This window comes from Crinia signifera, chromosome 2 (genome assembly GCF_055691185.1).
Source record: "Crinia signifera chromosome 2, ASM5569118v1, whole genome shotgun sequence".
Taxonomy (NCBI): Eukaryota; Metazoa; Chordata; class Amphibia; order Anura; family Myobatrachidae; genus Crinia; species Crinia signifera.
In genome coordinates this window covers 301,794,510-301,810,003 of record NC_139218.1, presented here as the reverse complement: position 1 = coordinate 301,810,003, position 15,494 = coordinate 301,794,510, and the positions used below count along the sequence as shown (strand labels likewise).

Sequence of the window (15,494 nt, the reverse complement as noted above, 5' to 3'; positions counted from 1 at the left end):
TATTGGTAGTGCACATAGCCTCAGTAATCCAGAACTGGTTGCGAAGTCCACATACTGTATATTTTTTTGCAGCCAAAACCATGCAGTCAATTGGATATGCCTCACTGACTGTGAACAAAATGCCTAAATAGACAGGTGAATGTCATAGTGCTAATCAAGGTTACCCTATGAGGAAATAGCATCTGCAAAGAAATTCAGTTATTTTTTTACTGCATATAACTGGATTGTGAAATATACAGTATTTTGTAAATTTAAATTGCCAAATCTACTTTGGAATAGTTGTTAAGGCTGATCAGAAGGGCATTGCAGTAGTGCATTGTCTGTAACTAGAGCATCAGATATATGAGTAAGCTACAGTATATTCACCATACACATGAAGTGACCCAAATTACAAACAGGGTTGCTTTACTATGGGCCTAATTCAGCATGGATCGCTATTTAGAGAATCGCAGGGTCATAAGCAAATTGTGAATAAATATCTGACCGCATTGCAATTGCAGTTTGATTGACAGGAAGCCAGGGTCTGGTGAGGAAACATGGCATTTTCTGGGTGTGTATGTGAAAATGCAGGTGTGCCAAAGAGTTTTTTGGGTGGGTCTCTGACTTCAGCGAAGACCACATCTATTCTGATTCTTTAGCAGATTAGTGGAAGCCTAGACTTACTCTGATAGAAAAAAAAATCTTCAATGTATTTGCAAATGTATCGCTATTTGTGATGAATTAGCATTTTTGCAATGGGCGTATATTCTTTCTTTCTGGGCGGTGACTTGTTGATCACAGGCAACTGTTCTTTTTTTTGTTTTTATTAGAAATCCATGTTAGAAATCTGAGAATTGCCTATGCTCTGCTACACACTGGACTATGTTTATTTAGCTAATCTGCCTTAAACTGTGCACCAGTTCTCTATGCTTGGCTGACTGCTAGATAATGCTCACTGAGCTGGGCCACTATGAAACTGAAGGAAATTCTCCATGTTAAAGGAGGATCGAATGTTACCTTTCTAATCTTATTGAAATGCTGGTACTTATATGTTAGTCGGGTGTCCAATTAGCATACGGACGGTAACGTAGGAAAATAGCATTGCATCGAATGGGCCATTTTAAGGGCATGCGATGCGATTTTTTCATGTAATTTTTTAATTATTATTTTACACCACAATATCGTATCGCTTCCCACCTCCAGCAAAATCGCATGCGATAGCATGCGATTTTATTGGGTGTGCAATGCCATTACATGAGGTATACTATAATATGATTGTATGCCCTAAAAAAAGTTTTACGCACATGTGTAGAGAGATTTTGATTTGGGTGGGGTGTGTTCAAACTGAAGTCTAAATTGCAGTGTAAGAGTAAAGCAGCCAGTATTTACCCTGATCATAAACAAAATAACTCACCCAAATCTAACCCTCTCTGCACATGTAACACCTGCAGTGCAACATTTGCTAATTAGGTACTGTACATAGAAGCATCAAATGGATTTGATTGATTTGTGGGATAAACTTGGCAGCCAAATACAAATGAGTTCACTATTGGAAATGATGAATCCTGAGAACTAGGCATCTATATAAATTAGCTGATTTCTCAGGACGAAATTTGTCCGATCGCGGATTTCCCCCATGGAATAGTTTGTGCAAGTGAGAGAACACAAGCGGGATTCATGTGAAAGGTGTAGAATGGTGGTAGTCAATTAAAATAAAATATAGGGTCTGGTAACCAGGTAGAATAGCTTGCCCAAAGAGGTGAGATTTCTTGAATATAAATGAGAAAAGGAAAGATATGATTTGCAAGGGAGAGAAATCAACAGAATGAATCTAGCCTGAATAAATCCTGTAATCTGGCGAAAGCAAGTAATCTGTGTGGATAAGAGCTGCAGATCTTGAATGCAAGTTGAGTTTCGACATCTATGGACACTTTCCCAATGCAACTCATTTGGCACATATTGAAGTTAATATTGTTGTACCCTCTAATCAATTTCTAAAACAATTAAGTGAGTGTTTAAAGGGATACACTCCCTTCATTATAGTTAATGGTAGAATGGAAGCTATTAGGACAAATATTCAAACATTTAGTGAAATTACAAAATGACAAAAATGTTTTAGACTCTTAACTTGGAACAAACACAACACTGGTATTTTCAGTATAATCAGACTTATGGCTTTCTCTTGCCTAAGTTTGTAAAAACCTTAATAAAATGAATTGGATTTAAAAAAGGACAAATGTTAAGCATAGTGTTAATTGCAAATTAAACAATATAAACATGCTTATTAACATAAATGTTCTTTAAGTGCCATGGGCTAACTTCATTAGATTAATGAGCCAGAGACTAAATTTGATGCCTTTCTTATTATGCATGAGGCGCCATTTCTTTCAAAAGAAAGACATCTAATTTATTAGATATAAAATGTCACATATAGGTCATTGACAGCCAGGAAGATCATTGCTGATTCAGACTACACTGCAGGCTAAAATTATTACTCCTTTGTAATTCCCTGCAAATGTCATTATTTAAAGCAATAAGGGCTGATGTTACCAGGAGGATAATTCTAACGATGCCACAAAAAAAAAAAGCCAATTTCTTTTTGCATACAAACTGGTGTATTTCTAACCTTTTCTACACTTATCATATTTCACTCTTGTTTAACCCTTTGAGTACCAATGTTTCTGTGAGCAATCCTAAAAAATATCCACAAAAAATGCCAGCATCGCTCACAGCGACTGTTCTTTTAGTATAAATAAATACAAAGACAGCTAAGTCAATTAACTGAAGTTTAGTTAAGTATTTAGTTAAGCACCCGAAAAAAAAAGAACACTCGCTGTGGGCGGCACTGGCATTTTTAATAGTTATTTTGAGGATCTCGCACAGCAATATTGGCACTCAAAGGGTTAATAAAAAAAACGTTTGCTTGCCAATTTCCACACCTATTTTGACAAATTCCCTTGGCACTCAAAGGGTTAAATCATGGGTCTTCAAACTGTGGGCCTCCAGATGTTGTAAAACTACAAATCCCAGCATGCCTTGCCACAGTTTTAACACTCCCTTATAGCAAAACTGTGGCAAGGAATGCTGGGATTTGTAGTTTCACAACATCTGGAGGGCCACAGTTTGAAGACTCATGGGTTAAATGATGAGAAAACTGTTTTCAAAGTTATGTTACTTGACTGAATGCAGATTTTCATCAACCAATAAGTAGTTGTCCTCCTTGTTCACTTTTCAAAGTTCTATGGATATAGATATAAAATCTTAATTTATTTTGACCACTGGTCTGATTCTGTGTTCAGCAATTAGAGGTGCTGCATACAGGATCCAAATTATAGGGAATCTGTTGTGCATAGTTCCACACTGCTATTGCCTGACTGACTGAGAGGGTGGGGATTGGGCAGAGGGATGGCTTCATTACAAAAGATGGGTGCATGTCATCCTCCTTTTCTAGAAGAGGAGAGCCATACAGGATTCCTAGCCTTGCAGGCCCTGATTTCACTAAAGCTTACTCTTCAGGCCCTGACTGTCTTCCCTTTTGACCCTTGTAACACCATATTACTTATACCGTATATACTCGAGTATAAGTCGACCCGAATATAAGCCGAGGCACCTAATTTTACAACAAAAAACTGGGAAAACTTATTGACTCAAGTGGGATCCTCACTCGAGTATAAGCCGAGGGGGGCTTTTTCAGCATAAAAAATGTTCTGAAAAAATAGGCTTATACTCGAGTATATATGGTATTCAGTGAATGAGAACTAACATTTTATGAGCTGTGAAGAGTTTAAAAGTGCTGATGTCGAAGAATCGTGAACTCCCCTCATTTAGGAGTTTTCAATCTGGGATTTCGACAGTCAGAATCCCATCCATTTTTGCCGGCTTCCGACACTAACTCAACAGTCGGAATTCAATGTTCCTGCTGTCGGAAAGTCCGTGGATTGGCGGAAAAAAATCCATCCATGGTTTGTCGAAAAACTGTCAAAGATTCGACAATCCATTGCCGTTTCCGAAAAAACAGTTTTGTCTTATAAAAATGTCAAAACTGACAGCCTTAAATGCTGTCGAAAATGGCAGCATTGAACAGGCAAGTGCTGATATTTTCTCCTGTGGGAAATATTTGTACAGATTGAATACCACCCTTAAAATGTATAATAAATAGAATGAGGCAGGTATATATTGCTATTAGCCTTCGTAATACACCTACCAAGATCATAACTTTGCTTGGCTCTTTCAACTGATTACTAAGGGACCCCCAATGCCAATTTAATGTTGACTTCCATGTACCTGTTAACGTCTCTCTCCCTCCCTCCCTCCAACCATCTTTTCTCACATTCCTATTTTCTTGCTCTATTCCCTTTAACTCATATTAAATATTCCACATTTGAAAGCAAGTAACAATGGTGGATATTACACCTTTAGTGATATTTTATAGTGTTATGATGTGAAACTTGGTTAAATACAGAGATACAGTCTGGTTTACTATTTCTTTTCACACTCTGGCATGTTGCCATTATTTTGATGATCTCTATGTCAACAGTGACTACATTATGTCAGAACAAACTATACAAGTGCCATTATATAATTCATAATTCTAATCCTACTTTAAGCCTATGATGGTTTGGTCATTATAACTTTAAACAAGCTGGTATTCCACTACTGAAAATGATTTACTGTTCTCCAACCTTTGTACCTATCAGCCCCCTTATATTGTTCCCATCCTCCAGAGTAATATTTGCACGTGTGTGTGTGCATGTGTTTAGATATACTGTACTGTACAATTATGTTTTTAGCTATGTGTAAACTTTTGTCTACACAAATATATATGTTTATTACAACATACAAGAAGAGACAAAGAGTGGTATTTTTGGTCCTGAACATACAGTAGCAAATGCAAATGTCATCTTATTAGCATACAGATAGACTGGTCCTGTAATATTGTAGCAGTGATTGACAAAGATGATACATGTCCATGTGTTCTATATTAAATTATTCAAAAACTTCAAATAAACAATATTAAAATGTAAAATAGGTTTTCAATTTTCTAGCCCATTCCAACTGAAAAGAAAGTAATAATTTAGGATGGAAATAATAACAATGGCTTCGGCTTAGATGTGATTGACATGGCCAAAATCTGTGCTACTTGTAAAGTCCAATTCTAGTGAAGCAATTTTGACTTCATTGTTACCTTTAAGGCTTTTTCTGCTTTAGTACAGTATAATTAAAAGATGTTTATGAAAAAATAGAGGCAGCACTATGTGATTTTTTGGGCTTTTCAAGTTAACTTTGTTATGCAAAATATGAAAATGTAAGTAATTGCATATTTTTCTTAATTAATTATTTCTGAACAAATGTTGCAATAAAATTAAATACTTTAACTGCTACACACTATTTTGCTATTTTTCAAGTTTATTGTTTTAGAGGGCTAAATTGACTGTAGCATAATTATAATAATGATATTTTATTCTACAGGACTTTAGATCTCGTCCTAATCTACTATATACAGGGTGTATTTGACATTTGCGAGTAGGTGAGTTTGGTTGTGGATAAATATATTTCTTTTTAGAGGCACACTTTTATACAGTTTGAAAGTAGATCAATACCCCCTTTCAGACAGAAAACAGTACTTGTGTATTTTGGCGGCGCCCCCGATTTCCATTGCGCAATGTTTTTATCGCATGCCATGCACCCGATGGCATGCGATGCAATGCGACGCGATTTTTGCCCCCTATACGATGAAAGATTGTATAAGCACCCTAAAGGGTGCTTACAATGTTAAATGCACCCCCACGCCACCCCCCCACTATAAACGTGAACCCGAAGCGTGGAGTTGAGAATAGAAAGTGTGGCGAGCGCAGCGAGCCACCGAGCCCGAAACGTGGCGAGGGGATGCGGATACCTTCACAGGTATCGGAGTCCCCTTGCGGCCTTCACAGGTATCCGCGTCCCCTCGCGGGGCTCACTGCGCTCGCCACGCTTCGGGCTCGGTGGCTCGCTGCGCTCGCCACACTTTCTATTCTCAACTCCACGCCGACGTGGATAGTGGGGGTATGAAAAGGTCGGAGTGCACGTACCGCCGCCCCTCGCGGGCTCACTGCGCTCGCCACGCTTCGGGTTCACGTTTATAGTGGGGGGGTGCATTTAACATTGTAAGCACCCATTAGGGTGCTTATACAATGTTTAATCGCATCGCATTGCATGGCATTGTATGCCATATACAATGTCATACAATTTTAAAATTGTATGGCATTGTACAACATCGCACGATATCGCGTCACATCGCATACCATCGTATGCCTTATGGTATGCGATGCGATGGGCGCCGCCAAACTACACAAGTACCCAGAAAACCCCCCAAAAACAGGTATTTCCAAGATACAAAAACCCATGTAGAACTAGTCTGAAAACTCTGACCCCCTTTCACACAGCAACAGAAACTCAGGTGTTTCTCATGTCGACCCATTTCACACAGAAGCCTGATTTTTCCTGCAAAACTCTGTGTGTCATAAAAAAGGACAGTTTCAAAGGCACACAGAGAGGAGGTCATGAAAAGTGGGAGGGGACTGCTCACTGCATTGCATTAAACATGGCTGACAAGTTGCTGAACCCGGAGGTCATGAGTGCTCTGTGTTTTTTGCTGTTTACAGCAAATCAGAGCATTATGCAGTTGTTTACACTGTGCTAGAACAGAGAAAGAGAAAAAGGACTCTCTTTTTGTTGGGGAACTCTTTTAAATGATTAATTGAATTAATTTAGAGATTGGTATACTGGGGGTTGTGCATCTAGGGGAGACTCAACCTATATGCGTAGAAGTAAGGGCGTTGTGGGCTAGTGCCCCTGGTTGTTTTACTAAAATTTTACTTTTAATAGCTCAAAAATCTAAAAGAAGGTCTCAGTTGGACTCACACACATGAAAAAAGACACACATAAAACATTGAATATATATACAAGAAAACCAAAGCCAGATATGATTTCCTTCTACTGTCACTGTACTGTCTACCTGGCACAGTGTTATGCCAGCAGAAGAAAGGCACAATTTTTGATGGAGAGGATTTCCACTTGACGCAGGTATAGCATCGGAGGAGAGTCCGGATTTTGACCAGTGTTACCTCCATACTGAGGTTTAAAAGTGCCTCAAACTGGTCGTTGTGGGCCAGAGAACGCAGGCATGATGAAGCTTTCTGGGCAACTGTGGAAGCTTTTGCACCAGAGCAGTGGCTGGCACATTTTTGGATGTCACAAGCTACCTTCTGCTACCTGCTGGAACTGGTCACCCCAGCACTTACAAGGGGATGCACCAACTATCGTAAGACTATCGAGCCGTGCAGGAGACTGGGGATTGTGTTGTGGTGGTACGCAACCCCAGGGGAATACCATGCCATCTCATGTCAGTTTGGTGTGGACATTTCTATGGTGTGTGTTCTAGTGTGGGAAGTGACACAGACATTGATGCCTTTACCACCGTTTCATCTGCTTACCGCAAGGCGACTGGATGAGCCCATAAATGGATTTTTTGCAACGTGGCTATCCGCAGTGTGCTGGAGCCATCAATGGGACACACATACCCATTATTGCATCCCAAGATAACCCAGCAGCTTGCAGCAGGGCTCTCCTACCTCCAAGTCTGTCTGTTGTTACCCAGTTTGTTTTATCACTGTCTACTATTGTAAAGCGCAACGGAATCTGCTGCGCTATATAAGAAACTGTAAATAAATAAATAAATAAATAAATAATCAGAAAGGTTGGTACTCCATCATGCTGCAGGCTGTGGTGGACCATAAGTATTGGTAAGTAGTATGTAGTGTTTACATGTGAGTGATATGATTTGAATATTGCACTGTATATTCTTAAACACATTTTCTGTTCAGTTTCAAAGATTTTCTAGGATTTCTGCCTCACCTTGCCTCACCACATCCACGGGAGAACTACCCTGGGAAAACAGACCCAGACAATTACCACCCGGAAGAACCACCACCAGCTCCCCTTGCCCTCCTCCTTTCACCCCTTCATTTTCCAATTGGATTACAAAACCCTGCAACAATAGTAGAGGTGGAGGACACAATTCCGCCCACAACATCAGGCGATAGGAGTTGGTGATTCGTGCCATCTTGGGCCACTCCTGGCATCAACATCTTCTTGTCCTCCCGCCATATTGCACGTTTGGGGACTGTATCACAGCTACCATTGGACGTTTTGGACCTTCCCCACCACCAAGTGGGTGATATCAGTGTCCATCAACCTGGATGCTTGGGACTTCCTGGGTCAAACCCCTACATGGTTTGGTTTGGTGAGATGACGGTTTTAATTATCTAACTACATTATTGTCATTTGTTTTTAGCCTGTATATTCTCTGGCTTGCAGTTTTTTAGAAAGTATATTAAATCATTTGTGATAGATCTAACCAATCTCTTAATTTTATTTTTATTATATGCAAAGTATTGCACACAATACCATTTAAACCAGCGCTGCCCACCCCCCTTTTTTCTTTTTGTCTCATCCATTCTGTACAGGACTAACTATCCTGTCACAGGGCAGCAGCTTAGAAATACAACTCAGGTCAGGCGCACCTGACCCCGAATCACCTAGTGTGATCTGGGTCTACCTTTCTTTTTCAGTTTCACAGATGTCTACATTGGCTGGCCTGGTCGTGGTCATGATTCATGAGTACTTGCCAATTCGCATTTGTGCCAGATAGCGGAAAACTGTGCCAGATCGCGGAGGAAAAGAGAGGTGATTGGTTGTTCCCTAGAGAGGTAAATTTGTCTATTTTTCTTTTTAAATAATTTTGTTTAATGCACAATTATCCTGCAATTCATGTAAATTTGGTTAAATGTCCTGCCTATTACATTGTCCAGCTAGCATGTCAAATGAATGTTACTAATGTTTCTTGTAACTACACATCTGTCTGTCCTTGAGATGTCCATTAGCCCAGATAACTTGAAGTAGAAAAATGTTTTGTAAAATGTTTGTTAGAATTTAGATGGGTTAGCATTATACTATACCCAAATGTGACTCTGAGAATCAGTGGTGCATAATATATATAATAGCACACTGCAGCACACTGTGTGATCAGATCCCTAGGAGAGGGCTCTAATATATATAACCCAGTAATTGTGGGCAAAGTGATATATTTAGATTGACCAGGAGAGGGCGCTAACAAACTATATACCTGCGATATACCACTCCAAAGCCCGAAATTAATTATAATAATGTGTAACTCCTACTGATCACTGTGCCCTGTATCAAGAGGCTAGACAGCATTATACTATAAACTGTAATAGTGTGACAACAGGGTGTAATATCAGAGCCTTTATTGCTGAATAACAGCAACAACAAAACTTATTTTCCTTCAGGGCCACATAAAATGGACATTTCTCTGGGACAGACATCTGTGTAAATTTTTAAAACACATTCATTTTCTTTCTTTGAACACACTATCTGTATCTGTGTATGTATTGTATGTGATTTTAACTTCTTCAAAATCTCAGCTGTTTATGTAAGTTCCCCTACTCTGATATAGGGAATATTAGAATAATAAACATTAAAAGTTATATTTTAAAGAAAAACTCTCAGTGCGTTCCCACAAACATCCCCTTTCCTTCTTTTCCTGTAAAATGTACTACACATCCCTGCATGCTGTGGCAGAGTTTGGAGATTACAAAAACCTGAAATGGTGTCAAGGCATGCTGCCATGTGTACTATAACAACTGCCGGTCAGGTCTTATTTACAGTAGATAGATTCAACACAAGTAATCCAACATACACTTGGCTTCCATACTATTCTAAATTTTTGTTTGTAACTTTACAGAGATCAAAGTTTGTATCTGGGGTGGAGATCCCAGTCCATCTTATTGGTGATGCTGCATACCCTTTGAGGAGTTGGCTCATGAAGGGCTTCATGCAACATACCCCACTGTCTCCTGACCAAGTCCACTACACCCACACTGGTGGGTGGTGGAAAATGTCTTCGGTGGACTCAAGGGGCGATGGCGGTGTCTACTGAAGAGGAATGACATTGCCATTACCCTGTTCCGGATGTGGTGGCAGCTTGCTGCATTCTGCACAATGTGTGTGAGCTGCAGAAAAATAACTTTTTACCAGAGTGGAATGTGGTGGACTATGACCTTGCTACCCCTGTAGAATCAGTAGGCTATGAGGGTGAGACAAGTTGTTCCAATGCTGAAGTTATCTGTTACACACTCACTGATAACTTATGGTGTGTACACACAGTGAGATTCCCTTGCTATTCGACTTAAGATTCGAGTGCTATACAATCTTTGCTAACACTGTACTTTTTACATACAATTCATGCTATCTACATTTGATTTGCACTATATAGTCATTGCTGCCCTGTCTATCTGGGTTTCGATTTGTGCTGTGACGGGAGCGTGCATCGGGTTTGCAAGGTAAAATACCTGTGCGATCTGCATGCGATTTGCATACGATCTGCTTGCGATCTGCATGCGATTTTGACTATATATAGTTAAATTCTCATGTTGGATTGTACCGTGTGTACACAGCATAACATACAGTACTATGACACAGTAGAAAGGCACATGGGTTGTATGTTTGAAATAACTTGTTTTATTTTGTTCAAAATATTATGCCTGTTAGTTCACTTTAAATATAAAATGTTTTCTAGTTGTATTCTTTATTGGTCATAAATAGCCCATAGCCTTTCGACACATAAACAACATTGAACTTTTGCAACACAAAGTACAATTTATATTTAGCATAGGTAATACTGTATATACAGTAGGTGGGGGGTGAAGAGGTTGTGCTGCCATCCAAGCTGTTATAGTATAGGGAAGATTTTTTTAATCACTTACTGTATATTGTAAAACACTTGTATTTGCAATTTTTGGTACATTTAGTGCACCTCAAAAAATATATAAATAGAAGACCAAAACAGAGAAATATGTATTTGCCTCTGTATGTAAAGAAGAAGGCATACTGTGTACATATTATAGATTATGTTCATCCACATATCTATAGTATACTCCAGTGATTGGCACACATATAATAAAGAAGGTTTGGGACCTTTAATGCAGTTTCAAGGACAAGAAAAATGAAACTAAACCAAATGCAATTTTTTTGGGCTCATAAACTAAAGAAGAACACATACTATGTACATAAACAAGGGACACAGCACTTGACGGGCCTTGTAAGTGCCACTTGCATAGCAAAAACAATAGTATGGGCCTGTGCTGAAGCCCAGGGCTATCCCCCGCACCCCTGGGCGGTGGGTGCAGGGTTGATAGCTGTTTTAGAAAATATTGTCTTTTACAGTAGGACTACAGGTCACAGCAAGCCTGACACACATGCTGGTACTTGGGAGAAACACAGGTACCAGTATGTGGGGAATAAAAGTCCTCTCGGTACCTGTGCCCCCTGTAAATCAAATATTAAAATAGAAACACAAACAATACTTTTAAAAACGTACTGTTACAATGCAAAGTCGGGGTCTCAGTCTGTGCAGGACTTGGTGTCCCAGATGGTGTACTGGTGCTGCTTCCACTGTCCTCAACCTCACCCTCTATTGGATCGGTGAATGAGTCCTCCATGGCAGTAATAGGATCAGGATTGCGGTTGTCTGTGCTGTCATCCAAATCCATTATCAGTTGGCAAGATGGGATGCTTTCTGGTGTTCTGCTCCGTGATGAGGCTGCACTGGACAATGATATGGCAAAGGGATTCACCAGGGCAGAATTGCCAAAGACTTCATTACATTGTTTTAAAGTAAACCCACTCCATCCTCCCAGCACCACTTTTCCTCCTGTTATGGTCTCAAATTGTGTTGTAGTACTTGCAGAGAGCTTTTAGTTTGTTGACTACCTGTTGCTGGGTACGAACAATGCCCCTTGAGGTGAGGATCTTGGCAATTTTTGTGTATACTACAGCGTCCTTCACTGTGCCAGTGATTTGTTTTCTGATTTCTTCCTCCCCTCTGACATTCAGCAGCTCACGGACCGCCTCATCTTTCCAATGTGCCATGCCTGTTTTGTGCTGCGATGCACGCTACCGCCACGCCCACTCAGCCAATCAAGGAGGAAGAAATGATCAGCTAATCGCACAGCGCCATGCTGCACAGCCAATAAGCAAATTTGTACAATAGCCGGGAGAATACTACGGGTCTGAACCTTTCACACAGCCGCAAACACGTGTCAGACATGGGAAAAACCCAGGTAAATACCTGGGTCGAAGTCCAGGGACTTTAAACCCATGTTGACCCTTTCAGACAGAAGAAAAACCCATTTCAACAGGGCAGGAGCCTGGAAATTACCAGGTTTTTTTTCCTGTCTGAAAGGGTTATAAGATTCTAAAACATACCTTTTAATATTTTCTCATAAGAGAAAAGAAAGCAAAATTATTTCAGTGAATGACCCTAAGGATAGTGTCAGGGGCAGAACTACCGTCAGTGCAGATGATGCAGTGCACCGGTGCCCAAGGGGTTATAGGGGCCTGGTGCCGCCATCCTTCCCATCACAAAGTTCCTTTTTTAATATTGTGCAACGCCTAGTGCGGAGGCTGTGAGGGGTACAAGGCAGGGTGGCAGATGCATTTGGGACAGACATGGATGCAGTGCCCTGCATCTCTGCATCCATTCTGTCTGGTCAATTGCAAGGCTGCCGGTTACTGTTCTCAGTCTCAGCCAGACAGGAAGTGAATTCCTGTCTGCTCTGAGGCTGAGCATGGAGGGCTCCAGGAGGAGTTGTCACAGAAAGCAGCAATGGCATCTGCTGCCGTGCTAGGGATAAGTTACTTTAAGGAGAGTGGGGCGCAGCTGAAACATTGGAATTATAGGGGGGGGGGGGCACATAAAACGTATTAAAATAAAATAAAACCAGAGCTGGAGGCACAGAAACATTTTAATATATTAAAAGGGAAGGGGGGGTTTCCGAAGAAATAAACGAAAAATATAATGGGGGCACAAACCCTAACCCTCCCAGCCTAACTAACCATACACCACTCTCCCCTGCAGCCCAACTGTAACTATACACCCTCCACCCGAAGTCTAACCTTTATTATACACACCCCAGCAGCCTAACCTTAACTATACATCCCCCATAGAATAACCCTTTCTGTACACCCCATCCACAGCCCAACCATTCACCTCCTACCTGCAGCCTAACCCCAGGGCAGCTGAGAGGAATTTTGGGGATGTGGCCTAATCGCGGGGGCGTGGCCACCTCCCATGATTAGGCCACGCCCCCAAAATGTTTAGAGGGGGGTGAAAAAACAAAGTTGGAGGGGTGTTATTGTGTCCCCCCCCCCTCAGTAGCACACACCTACTGCATGTGATTTGCTGACAGTAGGCTCAACATGAGCTCTCACACTGTCAGTGAGACACTCATGCTGAGCCTGCTGTCAGCACAGCACATGCTGTAGAGGTGTGTTCTGCTGCTGCCCGGGAGGGACGGAAGGGGGGAGGGGGAGCAGACCAGGGCCCCCGCTGGGCCCCTCCAGCAAGCCTGGGCCCAGGTAATTAGTACCTTGCCCCCCCTTTTGGCGGCCCTGCCTAACCACACCCATCCTCTCTCTCCACAGCCTAAACCTAACCATACACTCTCCTCTGGAGCCTATAACCCTAACCATACACACACACACACACACCTGCACACCACACAGCCTATAACCCTAACCACACACACACACACACCCGACAGCCTTTAACCGAACCACACGAACACCACGCAGTCTGTAATCCTAACCATATACACACCCCGCAGCATATAACCCTTTTCCATAGAAACACACCTGCAGCCTGTAACCCTAACCATACTCACATCCCGCATCCAAAACCCTAACCACACACACACCCTGCAGCCTATATCCCTAACTATACATACACACACACCCCCACGCCCATAACCCTAACCATACACACACACACACACACAACCTGCAGCCTATAACCCTACCATATGCACACACCCTGCAGCCTATAGCCCTAATCATACACACCCCGCAGCCCATAACCCTAAACATACACACACACACCCTGCAGCCTATAACCCTAACCACACACACACACACACACCCCACAGCCTATAACCCTAACCACACACACACACACACACACACACACACACACACACACCCAGCAGGCTATAACCCTAACCATACACACACCCTGCAGCTCATAACCCTAACCACACACACACTGCAGCCTGTAACCATAACTACACATACACACATACCCACAGTCTATAACCCTAACCATACACACCCCTCATCCTATATCCCTAACCATACACACACACACACACACTCCTCACAGCCTATTACCCTATAACCATTCACAACCCCCCTGCAGCCTTTAACCCTATCCATACAGACACACACACACACACCCAGCCCGCAGCCTATAACCCTAACCACACACCCACCCTGCAGCCTATAACATTAACTATATACACACACCCTGTAGCCTATAACTAGCAATACACACTCACACCCTGTAGCCTAAAACCCTAATCTCACACACACACACACACACACACACACTACAGCCCGTCTTTAGCGCACACTGTTCCCATTTTGAGTGTGTGTGTGTGTGGGGGGGGGGGGGCACTACTCACTAGTTCCACCTCTAGATAGGGTTAATTCGGTAAACAATATTAGACATACTGTATATAACAATGACCCTAAGGATAGGGTCAAGAGGAGAGGTAGTAGAAAAGAAAATGGATGGATCAGAGTTAAAAATAGTGGCAAGTAAATTATTCTACATATAGGTTCAATATTGTAACAATATCACTGTTGTTACATTTTAAAACACAATTAAAACATATTACAGGAATCCCACAATAATAAAAGTAAAATAAAAATTTGTCTAACTCCAATCCTGTTGGACTGAATTTTAAATACTGTTTATATGGTAATGCATGCCCTTTAGGTGTTAGAAAATAATCCATGTGATATAGGTATATACCACACTGGTCACTGCTGGAGGCAGAAGTGCATTATTTTACTCCAATAGTTCTTTTTAAGTCCATAGTCCTCACTACAGTATAAAGCCGTATGTTGCACCCAGGTGGTCAAATCTCTTATGGAAGTCACATATTTATCACAAGGCTGCCCAAAATGGGAAAGTCTACAGCAGGGGTAGCCAACTCCAGTCCTCGAGAGCTACCAACAGTGCACATTTTCCAGCTCACCTTGCAGGTTTACAGCTGTACTCACTGACACGTTTTAAAAGATCCACATGTGGAGCTAAATACTTCACTTGTGATTCTGTGAGGAGACATGGAAAACATGCACTGCTGGTAGCTCTCGAGGACTGGAGTTGGCTACCCCTGGTCTACAGCTAGTTTGAGCAAAATGTCCTTTTGGTGGAGTCCAGAATACAGCTAATGCATTTCACTGCTGTTCAGTAGCAGCTGTTCCAATGGCTATGAGGGCATTTAGCTCACATCAATTAAGACAATAATTCACTTGCTTTCAATAAAAACATTACAAGAGACTTAAGGGCAAACCTAAAACAAATAATGTGGCTATAATAAACTATATATTAC

The 15,494-nt window shown here is 41.4% G+C and overlaps 1 long non-coding RNA gene across 2 annotated transcripts in view; it reads left to right on the top strand.

Moving 5' to 3' along the window:
- LOC146057535 (uncharacterized) overlaps nt 1–13,240 on the top strand; it is a 131,417-nt gene extending 118,177 nt beyond the window's left edge. The window contains exons 4-7 of one of the 2 annotated variants that reach the window (XR_014469743.1): nt 5,449–5,506; nt 7,845–8,263; nt 8,592–8,729; nt 9,785–13,240. This is a non-coding gene — a long non-coding RNA (uncharacterized LOC146057535). Of the gene's footprint in view, nt 1–5,448; nt 5,507–7,844; nt 8,730–9,784 lie in introns of both variants that reach the window. The other variant, XR_014469742.1, reaches the window with a different exon arrangement.
- Nucleotides 13,241–15,494: the final 2,254 nt, after the last annotated feature.